This window comes from Dipodomys spectabilis, unplaced genomic scaffold (genome assembly GCF_019054845.1).
Source record: "Dipodomys spectabilis isolate Male_0828 unplaced genomic scaffold, ASM1905484v1 ptg000163l, whole genome shotgun sequence".
NCBI lineage: Eukaryota > Metazoa > Chordata > Mammalia > Rodentia > Heteromyidae > Dipodomys > Dipodomys spectabilis.
In genome coordinates, this window is record NW_024870840.1 from 16,932,063 (window position 1) to 16,950,079 (window position 18,017).

Sequence of the window (18,017 nt, forward strand, 5' to 3'; positions counted from 1 at the left end):
GGATTACAAGAGTGAGCAAATGGGCCTAGCCTGCACAGTCACTCATCACAATCCTGGAGAGGGTTTTTTTTTTTTTTTTTTGGTCCAAGATTAGAACTTGAACTGGGTACCTGAGGCTTTTGCTCATTGGCTAGCATTCTACCAATGGAGCCAGGCCTCCAACCCCAAGCCTTGACTCTGCCTTCTCAGAGCCCTGGACGAGGACGTTGTGGATGTGCCATGCAAGACACAGTCCTCTGGGTCACTGGGTCTGGATAGGGGTTAGGTCTTGGTGTTTAAGACAAATTAGCTTTTGCGGAGTTGATAATACCTTGTCTAGGGTGCAGTTCAGAGGCGCACGCTTAGTATGTGTGAGGCACTGGATTCGGTCCCACCATCAGAGAAAAAGTTGCAAAATAGTAATTCCCAATAGGTCTGGCTGTGGGCCTTTGCACATATCAGGATTTTCATGCTCATTCTTTCAACATATCTTACCTTCTCTTCTTTGTTGGCTGTAGGGTTTGATCTTAGGACTTCACATGTGCTAGGCCAGTGCTCTATCATTTGAAGCATGCTTCCAACCTTGCTTTTTACTAGTTATTTTGGAAATCAAAGTCTGTGGACTTTTCTGCCTGGACTGGACAGTGGTCCTCTCTCTGGATCTCAGCCTCCTGAGTAGCTAGGATTACCAGTGTGAGCCACTGGCAGCTGGCAAGTAATTGTGTGTATGTGTGTGTGCTGACTGCTAACTACCTGCCAGGAACCTTCTGATGCAGTTTACATGTATTATCTCATTTATTCTTCAAAAACAATCTTGGAGGCCACTATGTACCCAGTCAAGTCCTGTCTTCGTAAACAACTATAAAACTGGAAACAAAAATCTGAAGCAATTGTTTGCAGGCAGTAGAAATAGGCAAAGCGGTCATGCCTGTAAGGAGGGGAATTCAGGAGGTGAGAACTGCACAGTGTCCCAGCTGCCTGTCCAAACTCTGGCATCATTGCTCTCTACCCTCTGCCTTCTCCCTCTGCCCTCTTGAGCACATGCACTGGTTTCCTGGAACTCTCTTTCCTGCTCATGGGCTTTTGCATATAGCATTGGCCCTCGGCCTCAAAGTTCTTGCTTCTTGTCTAGTGCATGGCTGGTTCTTTCTCACCCTTCATTCTTGGTTCTGGCACTGTGACAAACATTCTCTCATTTAACAGCCTGTTCTTCTACCTGATAGTTTCTTTTTTTTTTTTTCTTTCTTTTTCTTTATTTATTTATTGGTCAGGCGTGGGGCTTGAACTGTGGGCCTGGGCACTGTCTCTGCGCTCTTCAGCTCAAGGTGAGTGCTCTACCTTTTGAGCCACAGTGCCACTTCCAGTTTTCTAGTGGTTTATTGGAGATAAGAGTCTCAAGGACTTTCCTGCCCAGGCTGGCTTTGAACCGTGATCCTCGGATCTCAGCCTCCTGAGTAGCGAGGATTACAGGCATGAGCCACCGGCGCCCGGCTTACCTGAGAGTTTCTAATGGTGCGTTTCTTTTTCTCCATTAGATATCCTTCCTCTCTTTCTTCTTTTTCTCTTATCCATTTATCCCCAGGGTTATGCAGTTGGAGTTGCACTGAGTAGTTAATGGAGGGAGGGAAGGAAGGGCCGAGGGCCCCTGCTGTAGGAAGAAGGTTGATAGAGGGAGATTTTTTCCTCCATCTTTACAAATACATTACAAAGCACAGAGGTCCTGTGGGAGAAGATCTGAGGAGGTTTCATGAAGGGTTTAGGACTTGAAGACAGCATTTGTCTTAGTCAATCTTCCCCATAGTTGGGAAAACACTTGCAGATGCAGTTCAAAAGCCATCCAGAGAGCATCAGGAGTGATTGGTAGGAGGATGGGTTCAGAGACTCATGATCTGTCCTCCATGTTGCCCTGCCTTGAAAGCAGGTGACAAAGGCAATGCTTCTCCTTCTCCTGTCCTCTCCCTTTCCTCTCTTTCCCCCCATTTACCTTCATCTGCCTCCCCACCCCTTTCAAATGGGGCTGATTGGAGTTACCACAGGGCAGGGTCCAAGTCGCTTCCTGGAAGGGGAAGGGTGGGCAAAGTCTGCCAGCCAAACCCCACAGCCAAGGCATCCCCAGCTCTAGTCACAGCTCTGATGACTCAACCTAAGGGTCCCTCAGCCAAGGCAGCCTGTGCCAGGAGACCCCGGTATGACTGGGACTCCGGATGACTCACAGGGCAGGCTCCACCGCTGGCTGGAGTAGAAGGCTGAGGAGGCTGGGGTGGGACAGTGGGCTGGGACCATGTGACTCAGCCTGTGAATAACTAATAATAATGATAATTACAATAACAACAGTAATGGATGGTGACATCTGTCTTTAATGGGTGCCTTTCAGTGCCAGGTGCTTGTCTACCAGTACATGGTCACCCATGTAGCCTTCCTTCACCACAATCCTGTGAGGTAAGTACTATTATTTTCCCATATTGTGCATGAAATACTAGGGAGGGGGCCGAAAAGGTTATGGAATTGGCTACTGGGACTCACAGCTTATACTTAGATGATGCTATTAGCCTGACAATAAAACCTGACACTTAAACCCAGTCAGCAGCCATTCATTCTACTTAATTAATAAATTTAGCTGGTCCTGGGGATTGAACTCTGGGCCTGTGTGCCATCCCTGAACTTGTTTTTCCCAGAGCTAGTACTCTATACCACTGGGGCCACAGCTCCACTTCCAGCTTTTTCTATGATTAATTGGAGAGAAGAGTCTCATGGACTTTCTTGCCCACGTTGGCTTTGAACTTGGATCCTCAGATCTCAGACTCATGAGTAGGTAGGGTTATAGGCTTGAGCCACCAGTGTCTAGCTGCAAATATTTATTGAGTACCAACTCTAAGCCAGGCACTGTTGTAGGCATGGGGGATACTGGCAAGTGGGGTAGCAAGATAATAAACACGTAAGAACACGGGCCACTTAGGTGGAGGGGGAAAGGAATGAGGTGAAGGGAGCAGGGGTTTTTGTGGGTCTTGGAAGGGCTCCTCAGATGAGCCTAGTGGCCTAGAATGGAGGCATTGAGCAGGAACCTACAGGAAGTAGAAGGCTTCACTGATGGCACCAGGCCAGACTGAGATACCCAGTGCCAAGGCCTGAGGCTGGTGATGGGGGTGGACTTGTGACCACACAGTGGGTGGACCCTGGGGCAGAGCAGAAGGATACCTACCAGAAAGGGGAGGGCAGGCCATTAAAGGAGGGTGCATGTCTCAGTGCCTCTACTAGATACAGTTCCTCTCTTTCCTCTTTTTATCCATTCTTTTCTAGTGTTTTATTTTTTGTTTTAAATGACAGGTGGTCATAGAGTTTTGGGTCAGGATGTGATATGACTTATGGTATAAAAGGATCGCTTTGCGGCTGGGTGCAAAGGCCCTGGCCTGTAATCTCAGCTATCCAGGAAGTAAAAGTAGGAGGACTGAGTTTCCAGGCTAGCCTTGGCAGGAGTGGGGAGAAGGTGAGAGACCCTGTGTGAAATACAGCAAAGGGAAAAGGACTAGGGAGTATAGTTGAAGTGGTAGAGCGTTGACTTAGCAAAGCACATGCCTGCGAGTTCAAACTCTCGTACTGTCAATAGTAAAGATAGAAATCACTTCACAAGCTGGGCGCTGGTGGCTCATGCCTGTCATCCTAGCTACTCAGGAGGCTGAACTCTGAGGATCATGGTTCAAAACCAGCCTGGGCAGAGTCTCTTATCTCCAACTAACCACCAGAAAACCGGAAGTGGTGCTGTGGCTTAAGTGGTAGAGCACTCACCTTGAGCTGAAGAGCTGAGGGACTAAGTTTGAGCCCAGAGTTTGAGCCCCATGACCAAAAAAAAACCCCCCATAAATAAATGCATAAAATAAATAAATCACTTCCCAATGTGGAGGCTAAAGCAAGGGCCAGGAGAACAGGGAGATGGTCCAGAAGGGGCTTAGCACACATAGAGATGGCCGTGGCTGGCACAGGAAGGCAGGTGCCAGGACTGCTGGGAAAGGCTGGGGAAGGAGCAGGGTATTTTTTTTTTTTTGGGAGGGGATCAGTGCTCACTTGTGTCTCTCACAGATCCTTGAGGACTGGTCCAGTCCAGCAGAACAGCCTGGACCTCCCTTTGACGTGGTTGACAATTTTTTGGTTTACTCTGAGTTAGATGTTACTTTAGTTTCCGAACACTTGCCAGCACGTTGGTTTACTAGTCGGCTTTCTATTCACACCTTTCTTCCAGAATCTAAATTTGCCCTCCACCCTTTTTTGTTACCTTTTGGATTCCTTCTACTGTTCATTGCCACGGTGCTCATTTTAAAAAATGAGCAAAAGTAACACTTTTGAGCACTCAATCATAAAGATATTGAAGATAAGAGGTGTTCATTTCCTCCAGCCCCAAAGCATACAAAAGGGTACATATAGTCAGGTGACTGCTGTGTAAAGGTCTCAGGAGGCAACTCCCAGGGAAGCCCACGGTCCTCTTAGGGAAATTCCCCCAAATAAGAGACTTCATTTCTTATCAGTAGTATGTGTGTATCAGGAGTGTATGTGTGCGCGCATGTGCTTGTGCGTGTGTATATGCGCGTCCAGGTACTGGGGTTTGAACTCAGAGCTTTTATTTTTTCCTTCACTCATTCAAGGCTGGCATTCTACCACTTGCACCACACCTCCACTTTTGGCTTTTTTGCTAGTTTATTGGAGATAAGAGACTCACTCTTCTGCCTGGGCTGGCTTTGAACTGTGATCCTCAGATCTCAGTCCTGTGATTACAGGTATGAGCCACACCGGTGGCTGGCCCAGAAGACTTCAGAAGGATTTCACTGGAACTTCCTCAGAGACATGTAAGGAGGGTGAACTCCTGAACTCCCTCACATTCTGTAAAATGTGCAGGATCAACTGGAGATGGCTAGAGGGACTAAACCCTGACAGAGGCAGCCCCTCCTCCCCCAGCTGCATTCAAGTTCATGAAAGCACAAACCCATCAGCTGAACGAGAAGGTTGCCATCTTGGGGAGAAAGAATCCTTCCCCTAAGGTAGGAGGCAGAAATTCAAAGAAGGAATTAGAAGAGAAACTGTCAGTTGGTGCTCCAGCTGGTTTGATGCCTGATAATCACAATGCCTTAACTTGCAAACTTTTGGGAAAGAAGTAGAGATGATTATATTTCCCTCAGCAAAAAGTGCTTCACATTCTTACATTGGGTTTCCTGCATGCTAAGCTAGACACCTTGGACAGCAGACAAAAGATAACTATGCAGGGTGCTGGTGGCTCATACCTGTAATCCTAGCTACTCAGGAGGCTGAGCTCTGAAGATCGTTCAAAGCTAGATGGGGCAGGAAACATCCATGAGTTTCTTAGCTCCAGTTAATCAGCAAAAAAGCCAGAAGTGGAGCTGTGGCTCAATTAGTAGAATACCAGCTAAGGGACAACACCCAGGCCCTGAGTTCAAGCCCCAGTACTGGTGCAAACACACACACACACTGAAAAGGAAGCCCTGGTTTGGTTTGTTTTTTCCTTCCTACTGAGGATCTTGAGACTTGTTCTAGCTGCAGTGTAAGTGACCAGCTGTGTTCAAGTTCTCAAGCAAGAGAAGTATGAATTCAATCCCCACATGTACGCTGTTGGCCTGCATCTCTCAAATCGTCCAACTTCTCTCTAAAACCGTCCAAATTCTAGACCCTGCCTGGCCCCTGGCTTTGTCCAACCAAGAGGGTAGCAAAGGCCTCAAAATGACCCTGTCTCTTGCTCGAAGTAACCCTTGCTAAGTCTCCCTTCTGGTGTCTGAGAACAAGACCTTCCGCAATGAGCTACCTTGGTATTCTGGAGGGGACTTCTCATTCTGGGATGGGCCAGGTCTCTGTGTAGCTCTCTCTCTGTCTGGTCTTCCAAGGCGAGTTTCACACAGAACTTGACCTTGTCCGGCATCCCTGGAGCTGCTCCACCCTCCTCTCTTTTCTGCTCCTTGGGAGGGTAAGGTCCCTGCCAGCCTCCCTGGCGGGATTGGGTTCTTTGTAATGAAAACAGATGCTCCATTCAGTCTTAGTTAGGATTTAAATCTCTGTGTGGACATCTCATTGCTTTGGGTCAGGTCTGTAAGGTGGCTGCCGAAAGTAATTTCTTTTTATGGGGGAAGGAAGAGGATCACCTGGGTGGTGACCTTCATGGAAGGTCACAAAGTCCGTCTCTACTAGAGGAAAGATCGCTTTCAGCTGGGAGGTCCTTGAGTGACCTTGGGCAAGCCATCCTCGGTCTCCGAACTGTCTTGGAGTCACCATCAACCACAGGAGTTTAGGTGATAAAAGCAAATTAAGGCTGGGAGTATAGCTCAGGAGAGGAGCATGTGACTTTCACATATATGACCCAGAGTTCGATTCCCACCTCTGCAAACTGAAAAAGTAGTAAACAGGTGAAGAGTGGGGCCAAATCCCGACTCCCCAGATACCAGAGTGAGGGGTTGACCGGGGCCATGCAAGCATGTGTATTCCAGATCCTTCCACAGCGGAGTCGTGTTAGCACCCAGGTACGAGGGTTTCACAGACAACTTGTAAACAGTCTCCTCCGGACAGTGCTCAACACCAGGTATGGGCACCGAATGAGTGTGTCAGGGTCCGGCGGGAGGGAGGTGGGCCGGCTGACCGGCGCTAGTGGCTTGCAGCTGGGGCCACTGAGAGGGTAGAAAGTGTGTGCCTGGTTGTGAAGTCCACTTGAGTAGATGGGGCTCAGGTGTGGGGTTACGTACCGGAGGCTGAATTGGGAGGGAAAAGCTGAGAAGTACGGAAGAGCAGAGTGGCCAAGTGTGTGTCAGGAGGACTGGCTATGAGATGGGGCGTCCTGAGGGGACCCTGGTGGGTTGGTGGGTGAGCATGACGCTCCTGTGGGGTTTCACTTGGGAATGACGGAATCACTGTGGGTTTCAAGGCAGAGGGCTGAGTTTTGGACTCATTCAGTGTATGTGTGTGTGTGTGGGGGGGGGGCGGTTAGGTGGGGACCAGCTTTGAGGCAGGGTGTGTGTATGATTCTATTTCCCTCAGCAAAGAGAGCTTCACATTCTTACATTGGTTTTCCTGCAGTTTGGATTGAACGTCTGTCCTAGGCCTAAGAGCCTATGCTAAAAAAATGAGCTGGGCACTGGTGGCTCACGCCTGTAATCCTAACTACTCAAGAGACTGAGATCTGAGGATGACAGTTTGAAGCCAGCCTGAGCAGGAAAGTCTGTAAGACTCTTATCTCCAATCAAACACCAAAAAAACTAGTAGCAGAGCTATAGCTAAAGTGGTAGTACTCTATGCTTGACACAGAAAAAAAAAATCTCAAGCGACAGTGCCCAGCTCCCAGAGTTCAAGCCCCAAGACTATGTGTACACGTGCACGCACCTACATACACATCAAAATGGAGTCACTTAAGCTAAGGTGTCAGTGGCCAAACTGAAGCTGTTTATCTCACTTTTGAGAAACAAGTTTCCAGAATGGGCCAGTTCCAATTCACATAATGAAGTTCCCTCTTCCTCGCTACACAAGAAAGTTAATTGGAAGCAACCTGATGTTGATCAACCCATGATTTTTCTATTGTACCCATCCAGCCTCACAAGGAAAGAAGGCTTGAAATGACCGAAATACTTTTTTCTGGGTCTTATTATTTTGGTTCCTTTCTGTCTATGGAACCAACTAACCATGCTTGGTTCTTGGAAACATTTCTTCTGTTTTATGAAGTATTACATGATTCTAGAATTGTGAAGGGCCAACGAAGACCTTTCAATTTGGTCCTTTGATAGGACAGAGGTAAGGAGAGAATGTGAGTCCCAAAGCAGGAGACAAACAAGCCAGCCTCCAGTGAGACTCCTGTACCTTTGGAGCCAGTCCTGGTATGGATGAGAAAACTGAGACCCAAAGGGGCTGAGCAATGTCTTCCAGACCACACAGCTAGTATACTAGGGAAAACGCTGACTTCAGAGCACCCGGACATAAACCAATGATGTTTTTCTGTGACCATGCAGGCTTTAGTGAGTATTTTCCATATAACAGGCATTGTTCTAAGGCCATGCAGCTAGTCAATGGCAGAGTTGAGGTTCTACTCAGGAGGCTCAGATCTGAGGATTGTGATTTAAAGTTAGCTCAGGCAGAAAAGTCCATGAGACTTAAAAAAAGAAAAAAAAAACCACCCAAACTCTAGGTCCTGGGTAAACAGAAGGTCAAGCTCTTACATTGCTTTAATTCTCTTTGCCCTGAGTAGAAAATATCGGCCAGGCAAGGGGCTGAATTTGCTGACCCCACCATTTCTCTCTCCTGTCTATCCCCAACCTTTTTCTTCTAACTTCATCCCTGTCTTTACTACCACTCTGCTTCCCTGTTTTTCTTTTTCTCCCCCCCTTTGAGTTTTTTCTTCTTCTTGGGCTCCTATGGTTTTATAAACACAAAGTTCTGTAGTCTGCTAGGTTAAAGAGAGATTTCTGTGCAGATCCCAAATCCTCCCTCCCCTCCCCCCCGCCCCGTTTTCTCAGAAATTCTTTTTTCTTTTAGGTATCTTAAGACAGATAGAATCAGAAGTCCCTAACCCGAGAGCCTAACCCGTTTTTTCCTAACAGGCTTTCATCTTCCTCTGGCATTTTCTGAGGAGCTGAACATTTTTGCCAGGCAAAATCGACTGCAGGAAGACTTGCAACAGGCAGAAAGTCAAGAAAGGTACAGCTTTCGATGGGCCAGACTCCCAGGTTTTATTCCTAACACCCTAACGGCTCCTTGCTCCAATTGGTGGATTCACAATCACAGCCTCCTTAGCTATAGGTGTTGGCTTAACTCTACCAGAAAGTTCCACTTGTAACAGCATTTCTTCATTAAGGTAAAATTCCATAGAAGGTAAAATGAAGGAGAAGCCAGCCACCTTAGCAAAGGAGGAACTTCCTTAGAGAAACAATTCTTACTCAGCTGGCACTCTTTTACAGGAGACACTTGACACTGGTTCAACTTCTAGAAAAACCATTCTTGCCACAAAATGTGGCTTAACCATAAAGCTTCTTGTAGGATAGTTTGTAGCTCTTTACCTGGTGGTGCTTACGTCAAACAACTGCTTGGAAAAGAAGGCTTGAATGCCTAAATTTCCCCCACATTTAGTTTATAGTCTTTGCTGCAAAACTAGTCCTCATTTGAAAACAAGCCAGAAGCTTAATGCTTAGTCACCAAAGATCCCTTAAATAAGAAACAGGTTGTTGAAGGGCGTTTTGTTCAGTATCTGAACAAGATCTCTTGTGCAAGGAATACAGCAATCACCTGCAGTTATTACTACAATGACCATTGCTAAAGAGGTAAGTATACACATTAATATCAGCCCATGGAAACACTTTTCTCTCAAGAAGAGTGATACAGGGGTCCATCCTAGTAGGATGGATAGAATTCATACAGTGAGACTCTGATCTCCAATTAGCCGGCAAAAAGCCAGGAAGGATAAAATTCATATAATGAGACTCTTACCTCTAATTAGCTAGCAAAAAGCCAGGAGTAGAGGTGTGGCTCAAGTGGTAGAGTGCAGTCTTGAAAAAGCTAAGTGAGAGCACGAGGTCAAGTTCCAGTTCTAGCATGAAAGCAAGGAAGAAAGGAAGGAAGGAAAGAAGGAAGGAAGAACATGCCAGAGTATTGTGTAGAATTGCATTGGGCATCATCTTGATTACAGATGGGGAGCAGATGAGAACAGTTAAAGCATGGTAGTCATTAAAACCATAGTGAGGGGCTGGGAAGGTGGCTCAGTGGTAGAGCGCTTGCCTTGCATGCATGAGGCCTTGGGTTCGATTCCTCAGCACCACATAAGCAAAAAGAAAAAAGCTGGAAATAGCACTGTGGCTTAAGTGGTAGAGTGCTAGCCTTGAGCTGAAGAGCTGAGGGACAGCGCCCAGACCCAGAGTCCAGGCCCCACGACTGGACCCAAAAACAAAACAAAACATAGTGAGAACTAGCATTGTATCATTATTGTAACTCAAAGTTGTTGCTAATAAATTTCATAATCCTACATTATAAGTTTTGAGAATACAAGGTTTCTAGTAAGCTACAGTAAAAGAACTAAATAAATATTTCAAGTAGCATATTTTATAGACTCCCAAAATGTTACTTCGATTGGAGGGACAAGTATTCTCTGAGTGTTCTATGGTATAAGAGGGAACTAGAATTTCCTACCATTCTTTATGTAGAAGAACTTCAAGGCTCCCCAAACAGAGAAATGATCGACGCTTATGGAGATAGAAATGCGAATTATCCTGAGTGGATACATGAGATACACAGATTAAATGATCACATAAACAAGTTTGATTTTTTTAAAAAAACTATTATTTTACTATATTTATTTCATTGATAGTCTACAGTTCCCCTAACTGTGTATCACTTTTTTCTTTAAAAAAAGTTTTAATTTAGGGGCTGGGAAGGTGGCACAGTGGTAGAGTGCTTGCCTTGCAGGCATCAGGCCCTGGGTTCGATTCCTCAGCACCACCAGCAGAAAAAGCTGAAAGTAGCACTAAGATAGCACTGTGGTTCAAGTGGTAGAGCGCTAGCTTTGAGCTGAAGAGCTGAGGGACAGCGCCCAGGCCCAGAGTTCAGGCCCCACGACCGACCAAAAAAAAAGTTTTGTTTTGCATAAATTTTACTGTTATTATAAAGCTGATATACAGATGGGTTACAGTTACATAAACCCTATATGATTTTTTTTTGCTGTCAATTATGAAAAATACATATAAGTAACTAGGCGTCAGTGGCTCAGATCTATGATCTTAGCTACTCAGGAGGCTGAGATCTGAGAATCAAGTTCAAAGCCAGCCTGAGTAGACTGAAAGATGCATCACTACACATACCTTGCCAAAAGCCAGATGTAGAAAAGTGGTTCAAGTGTTAAAATGTCAGCCAAAGCTGGGTGCTGGTGGCTCACACTTGTAATCCTAGCTACTCAGGAGGCTGAGATCTGAGGATCATGGTTCAAAGCCAGCCCGGGCAAGAAAGGCCGTGAAACTTATCTCCAATTAACCACCAGAAAACCGGAAGTGGTACTGTGGCTCAAGTGGTAGAGTGCTAGCCTTGAGCTGAAGAGCTCAAGGACAGCGCCCAGGCCCAGAGTTCAAGCCCCACAACCGACCCCCCCCCAAAAAAGTATCAGCCATAAGCAAAAACACACACACAAAAATCCCCAAACAAACAAAAAAACCTACCCCAAATTAGCCCCCCCCCAAAAAAGTGTCAGCCATAAGCAAAACACACACATACACACACACACACACACACAAAATCCCCCAAACAAACAAAAAAACCCACCCCAAATTAGGCTCCAGTATCCCCTCCCCATGAATCTTAGCTGACAAGGTTGGACAGTGGGGCGGGTGGACTTGGTGAAGACTTATTTATTCTCTTCAAAGCTGAGTGAGTCTTGAACATGCGGTAGTGTTGAGTAGCTTTGAGTACCAGGCTGAGAAGGACCAGATGGGTAGCCATACCCCAGAGGATGTAGTGAAAACAGGGATAAGAGATTGGAGGTAAAATCAAGTCTGAAGACGAGGAGACACACCGTGGGAGCAGGAGAGCAGCGGTGAGGGTGGGCACAGACGCAGAAGCCGGGCATCTTGAGAGGAAGGAGGGTGGGGGATGGGGAGAGAGCCCTGATGTTCTGGAAGTGGCACTATGGCCCAGCTGGGATCCTGCATCAACCTGAGGCCTCTCGCACTGTGCTCAACAACTTTGGCTCAGGGGAGAAGGCCTGGGGCTTTATGGATCCAAGGTCAGGTGTTCTAGAAGCATGATGGCAAGATGTTCACACTATCAGAATTGACTGCTCTATGCCATGAACTATGACACGAGCCCAAGACACACAGGTGTCTTGGTGACATGTTCTGTCACCTCGGAGCATCTGCAAACTCTCCCTAACTTAGACAAGGAAGAGAAGCAATGCGAGGTGCTGGGCTTCAGTACATTTCAGTAAGGATGGAGCTCTATGGAAGGTTTGAGCATTGTGCGGGGCAGCTACCGTGTGGCTGGGGAGAGGCTGGCTGCTTGGGAGGTACTGGAGGTAGCACCTAGCATCCCCACTCAGGCATGTATGGAGCTCTTCTACTTTCCTGGCCCAGGTGGCTTAGAGTTTCCAGGCCTGGAGGCCTCTCTCCTGGGCCTTCTCTGGAAGCGTTTTGAATAGGGGCCTTGATGAAGGAATGTCAGCGACAGCAGCGGCCGGACCCAGTCTTGCTCACACCATGATCCTGAGGTCCATTAGACCTCCTTCCTTCCACACTGCCTTTGAGGGCAGTGGGGGTGGGAAATGATACTGACTTCCTCCAAAAATCTCTTGGGAGTGTATGTGTATGTAGACAAAGACAGTCAGTAAAGGAGAAAGCTGTGCTCACTCCTGTTTGCTTCCCTGTGAATACTGGGAGGTTAAAGGCTACTAGAAACACTTTTTTAAAAAAAAAATTAGGCTGAGATTGTGTGTGTGTGTGTGTGTGTGTGTGAGAGAGAGAGAGAGAGAGAGAGAGAGACATTGTGCCAAGGTTCAGAAAGGTCGGAGTTCATTTTTTTTTCTCTGGTTTAAATAGAAAATGTTGATTTTAGCGTGTCCCTGGTCCAGCTGCCTTGCTGGACAGAAGGGGCCTGGGGGGGGGGGGAGGGCAGGGGAGAGGAAGGGACAGGGTCATGCTGGAACAGAACACTCTGGGAGGGTGTTGTCTGCAAGGCCTGTGGTGACATGAAGAACAACTCAGAAGCACCTTGGTGTGGGAATGGCCATCAATCAACTGAGTCTTCTAGCGGATGAGGCATGGGACAGACAGGGAAGGCCAGGTGCCTGCCCAGACCTACCCAGGGGCTTGGAGTCTGTTCAGCTCCAGCCAGGGGGTAGGGGTAAGGACCAATGTGTCTCTCCCACAGTACGTACACTGATAGCCACAGGATGATTCAGAGCTTACAGACTAACACGTGGTAGGTTCACAGATAGGTGTCTCATATGGCCATAAAATTCATCATAAAATTCATCATAAAATTCATAATCTACCTGGGTGCAGTGGTACATGTCTGGAGTCCCAGCTGTTTAGGAGGCTGAGGCAAGAGGATCAATAGAGCCACAAGGCTAACCTGGATATTATAGTGGATCCCCTCTCAGATAAAACCCAATCCAACCCCAGACTCATACCTACAGTATCATATAAGGTCCATTATTGTTTCTTTTTGATGGTGCTGGGGATGGAACCCAGGGCCTCTCGCATGCTAGGTAAGCACTCTGCCACGGATCGATCTTCACTTAGCTGACCATAACTTAAAGTATCATCATATGAGGGCAGATCAGAGAAGTCTTTACAGGAAAATGTACAGCCTTTGGCTGAGTCTTAGGAGGATAAATCCCAAGGAGAGACTCTCTAAGATGTGCTCTGAGTGTGTGTTGTAAAGGCATTGGAGCAGGATCACCATTCCTACCCCTGGAATCATGATCTGGGCTCTTCTGAAAAAACCCCAGCCCCTGGCTGGAGTGGCTCTAGCTCCTGCTCTTCCACTGTTCTGTCCCTCCCCACCCTTGCTGCCCCTGCTGCCTCCAGCCAATGGGCCCAGGGCCTCCTGAGGGTGTGGCGTGTGATAGATTCACAGGGGTGTTCTCAGAAACACCAACCATGGAAACACAGTGTTCTGGTACTTAGACCACAGGTGATCATGAATGACTTAGAAAATTTATGAGAGCTGGCTGGTACATGATTGCTAGCTTGAACCATCAATGATGGAAGGTGGTGGTTCTGGGATTTAAACTCAGGGCCTCACACTTGCTACGCAGTCACTCCATAGCTTGAGTCACACATCCAGTCTTGTTTTTCATGGATTATCTTTGTAGAATAGAGTCTTGCTTCCTGCCCAGGTACATACCTGAGCTTCAATCTGCTTACGTTAGGCTTCCTGTGGGGTAACAGACGTGTCAGCTTCTATCAGTGGAGATGGGAGTCTCGTGGACTTCCCTGCCGGTCTGGCCTAGGACTACCATCTTCCCAATCACAGCCCTCCAGTAGCTTAGGATAACAGGTATGTGCCACTGTGCCCAGCTAGGAGTTAAGTTGGGGGTCTCATGAGCTTTTTTCATGTCTGGTTTGGCTTCCAACTGGTATCTTGCCATTCTCAGTTTCCCAAGCAGCTAGGATTACAGGGTGAACCACAAGGGCCTAGCTCATGCATTTATGCCTAGATTTGGATAAGACCAAATTAGGGCTTTCCTCCAGAGCTTCCCCCACCCCCGCCCCAAGCCTGTGTACCAGCAGGCCACTGGCTAGAAGGCAATGGTCTTTCAATGTAACATGGAAGGATTTGAAATGTGACACAAATGTCTGATTATCACCATGTTAAGAGAAAATATTGCAATGCTCGGTGTTAAAGCATCCCTGAAGGCTGGTCTGTTGGCTCAGCCCTCAGTGAGCTTCTCCTTTCCTCTTGGCTTGTTTGGACAGTCAGCTTGGTATCACAGGGCAAACTATGAGGCTCTGGGGTTCTCTTTACCCATTGCTATCCAAGGATGCTGGTACAAAGGGAAAGAGGGGACAAAGGCTAATAGAAGTCTATCAAAGGACTCTCTCACTCTCTTTTTTATCTTTCTCTCATGGTAGGGGTTAGACCCATGGACTATGTATACTAGGCAAATCTTTTACTACTTGAGTGAAACCCCTAGATGTTTGTCTTCTATTTTTTTTTTTAATTAGGAGTCTTGTTAGGCTGGCCTACCTCCTTCTCCTCACTAGCTGGGATTATTAGTATCAGCTCCCACACAGGACCTTTGAATAGTATACTTTTGTAACTTAACCATTATGGAAGAAAATTGCAGCTAATCCAATGCTCTTTGTATTCCTGTTGCAATGGTGAGTTGGAGGCAGGATTTCATGTGAAATCAGAGTTCTTTATGCGGCTCAGTGCACCATGTTGCAGAAAAGGGAACTGGAGCCTGAGTTGGTGCCACTGGGAGGGGAAAGGAAAGGAACAAGAGGATTTGTATCAAATTTTAGACCTCTGGGTCCCCACACAGGGCGGAGCACATCCAAATTTTGTTATTCAATGGGGAAAAATACCAATACCATGCAAACACCTGAATGAAATCCAGGCCCACTGTTATGATTTGTTTTTTGTCAATTATGGTACTTGAACTCAAGGCCTGAGTGCTGTTCTGAGTTCTTTTACTTAAGGCAAGTGCTCTACTACTTTGAGCCACAGCTCCCCTTCCAGTTTTCTGGTGGTTATTTGGAGATAAGAGTCTCACAGACTTTCTTACCCAGCCTGGCTTTGAACTGAGATCTAAGTAGCTAGGAGTAGCTACTTAGTACTCCTAGCTACTTAGTCCTGAGTAGCTAGGAGCCACCAGCACCCCACAACTTCAGTGTTTTATAACCCTCCACTTTACTTCCAAAGAGGACCTGGCCTTGCTATTTCTCTCCTCTTCTACCTCTGTTCTCAGCCCTCTTCCAGTTCCTAGAACTCACCATGTTCCATGTAAGTCATTTCCTTCTAAGCCCGACTGTCCATAAATCTGTTTTAGCAGCCTCATAGCTAGCTCAGTTCTTCCTTGTTATTTCTGTGTCATTGTCACCTCCTCCAGAGACCTGGAGTAGTTCTTCTGCTGGTCACTTTTCCTGCATCAGCCTGTCTTCTGTCTTTCCCTCCTTTCCCTTTATCTCAAATTGTCCTGTAGTTTTCCATATTCCTCCCCCCCCCCCCGCCCACCACATAAGCAAAATATCAGCCTGCTGGTAGCAGGGACTTGTGCTGTTAAATGCAGTAGCCCTTGCTCCTTGCGCATAGTAGGTGTTGAGGACCTAATTGGCTGAGCTGAATGATGACCATGGTGCCCCAGCATGCTGGACCGAAGGCAGTAGTTGTCAAACTTATCTTCAGGGAGGGTCTGGGTTCATGCAAGAGTGGCTGTTGATTTTCTGCCCTCTCCACAGCTCCATTGGGGACTGTTTGTGTGTATAGTGAATGTTTTCATTGTTCAAGGGATCAGGCACAAGGCCAGCTCACTGTTGAGGAGCACTGGGTGGAAGGTGGGCGGGATGCTTCTAAAAATGGCAATTCCAGGAATGGGACAGTGGCAGAGCAAGCCTTGGTATTGAGGGAAGAGAGCAGGTAGAATAGGACAATGGCAGACAGACCCCCTGCCTGCCCGCCCACCCGCCCCCAGGCCCAAGGATGGGACTTAAGAGAGCTGTGGCTGAGTTCTCAGTCTCAGAAACTGCCTTGGCCACCTGCTCCTGGGTTATGGGATAGGGATGCTCTGGCTGATGCTATTGGCACAGGTGTTTTCTGATCATGGCGTTATATTCAATATTTGTTCCTGGACTAACCTGGAAAGCAGAAACTTTGCCCTCTGTAGAGTCATTAAATGGGATTCTATTTCCACAGCACTGACTTCTGGAATATTCTTATTGCTGTTCTAGCCTCTTGAAAGGATAGCTGCATGATAGGAGGTCTGTTTGGGCATCTGCCTAATTATGCTATTTGTCAGTGGCTGGGTGCCTTTCCCCTTATAAATTAAATCTCCTTTTGCTGTTTCTGAGATCCCAGGTGACTGATTTTTTTTTTTTTTTTTGTCCACGTGAGGACAAAAATGAATGGAGAAGAAGGAAGGCACCAGACGAGAGACAACACAGCCCCCTGGGCCCCGGCTGCCCAGGCCCTGGCCTAGGCACTGTGTCGATCTTCCCCCAGCTCCCCCCCACCTTTCCCTCCCCATCTCTAATGCTCCATGCTACCCACAGCTTCAGGGCCTTTGTCTGTGCTGTTTTTTCTCTGTCATGCTCTTCCTTCATATGCCTCTGCAGCTCACTCTTTCCTTCCTTGGAAGAAGGCTTCTCTGATCACACCCACACACGCTCCCATCTTTCTCCTTACCACCTGACAGGAAAAGTGAGTGTATTCTCTATCATCGGTCTCTCTTTCCATAGAATGTAAGCACAGTTAGGGGAACAGAAACTTTGTTGTTGTATTCAGCGTTGCCTCTCCAGTGCTGGAAAGAGTAGCCTGGCAAGTAGAAAACAATTCCTGAATAGTTTATGAATAAATGAATGAGTAGACATGATTGCTCTCCAGTAAAACAGGATTCTTCAAATTAAGTTTAAAGCCGGGTGTTGTGGACTCATGCCTATAATCCTAGCTACTCTCTGGAGGATTGTGGTTTGAAAGCCAGCCAGTCAGGAAAGTCTGTGAGATTCCATCTCCAAAATACCTAGCAAAAAGTTGGGTGGGAGGCCTACTTCAAGTGGTAGAGTGCCAATTTAGCAAGGAACACACACAAGAAAGCTTGAGGCCCTGAGTTCAAATGCTGATGGTAGAAAAAACCAACCACAAAGGCAAAAAAAAACATAGAAGAAGAAAACTATGGGTTTGAAATGGGTCAATTAGTTGAATGAGACAGAACCATCATTTGAAAAATGGAAATGCACGGTAACAGTAAAAAGTCAGAATGCCTTGAGACAACGTATGTACAGTGTCTGGGAAAATCTATTCCTTATTGATGTTTACTTTATAAGTTTTTGGAAAAAAACCCAAACATTGCATTAGTCTCAGCACCAGCAACCTTTATTCCCCCTATGGCGTCCAATAGCAAGCCATAAAATATATTCAAGTCATTGCATGAAAACAGCCATTGATGGTTTGTACACAAACCACGTTACAATAAAACTTTATTAACAAAAGCAGGGGTATGGAGGGTGGGGCTGGCTTTGGCTTGCACATTGTAGCTTTCTGAGCCCTGTAGTGGATCTTCTTAAGTGTGTATTTGTATCTTGTGTGTGTGTAAATTTCCTACCAGGAGCTGTGTCTCTACATCAGCATCGGACTCACTGCTTACATCTAACAAATATTCGTGAAATAGTTGCCAATATATTCAGTAACTACTTATTGGACTCTCCAACTGAAAACAGTTGGATGTGAAATCCATCAATATACACTGGAGAAGTACATGAGTTAAGTCTTTGTCATTTGGCCTGTGCAAATTCCAAACAACAGAGATTGGTTGCTCATGGTACTGAGGGTTGGGAAATTAGCACTCAAGATGACCAGATCAATATCTGGTA

At 46.7% G+C, this 18,017-nt stretch overlaps 1 protein-coding gene across 1 annotated transcript in view; it reads right to left on the bottom strand.

Annotated features, from left to right (window-relative positions):
* Syn3 (synapsin III) overlaps positions 1-18,017 on the bottom strand; it is a 364,727-nt gene that overhangs the window by 30,247 nt on the left and 316,463 nt on the right. The window lies entirely within an intron of this gene.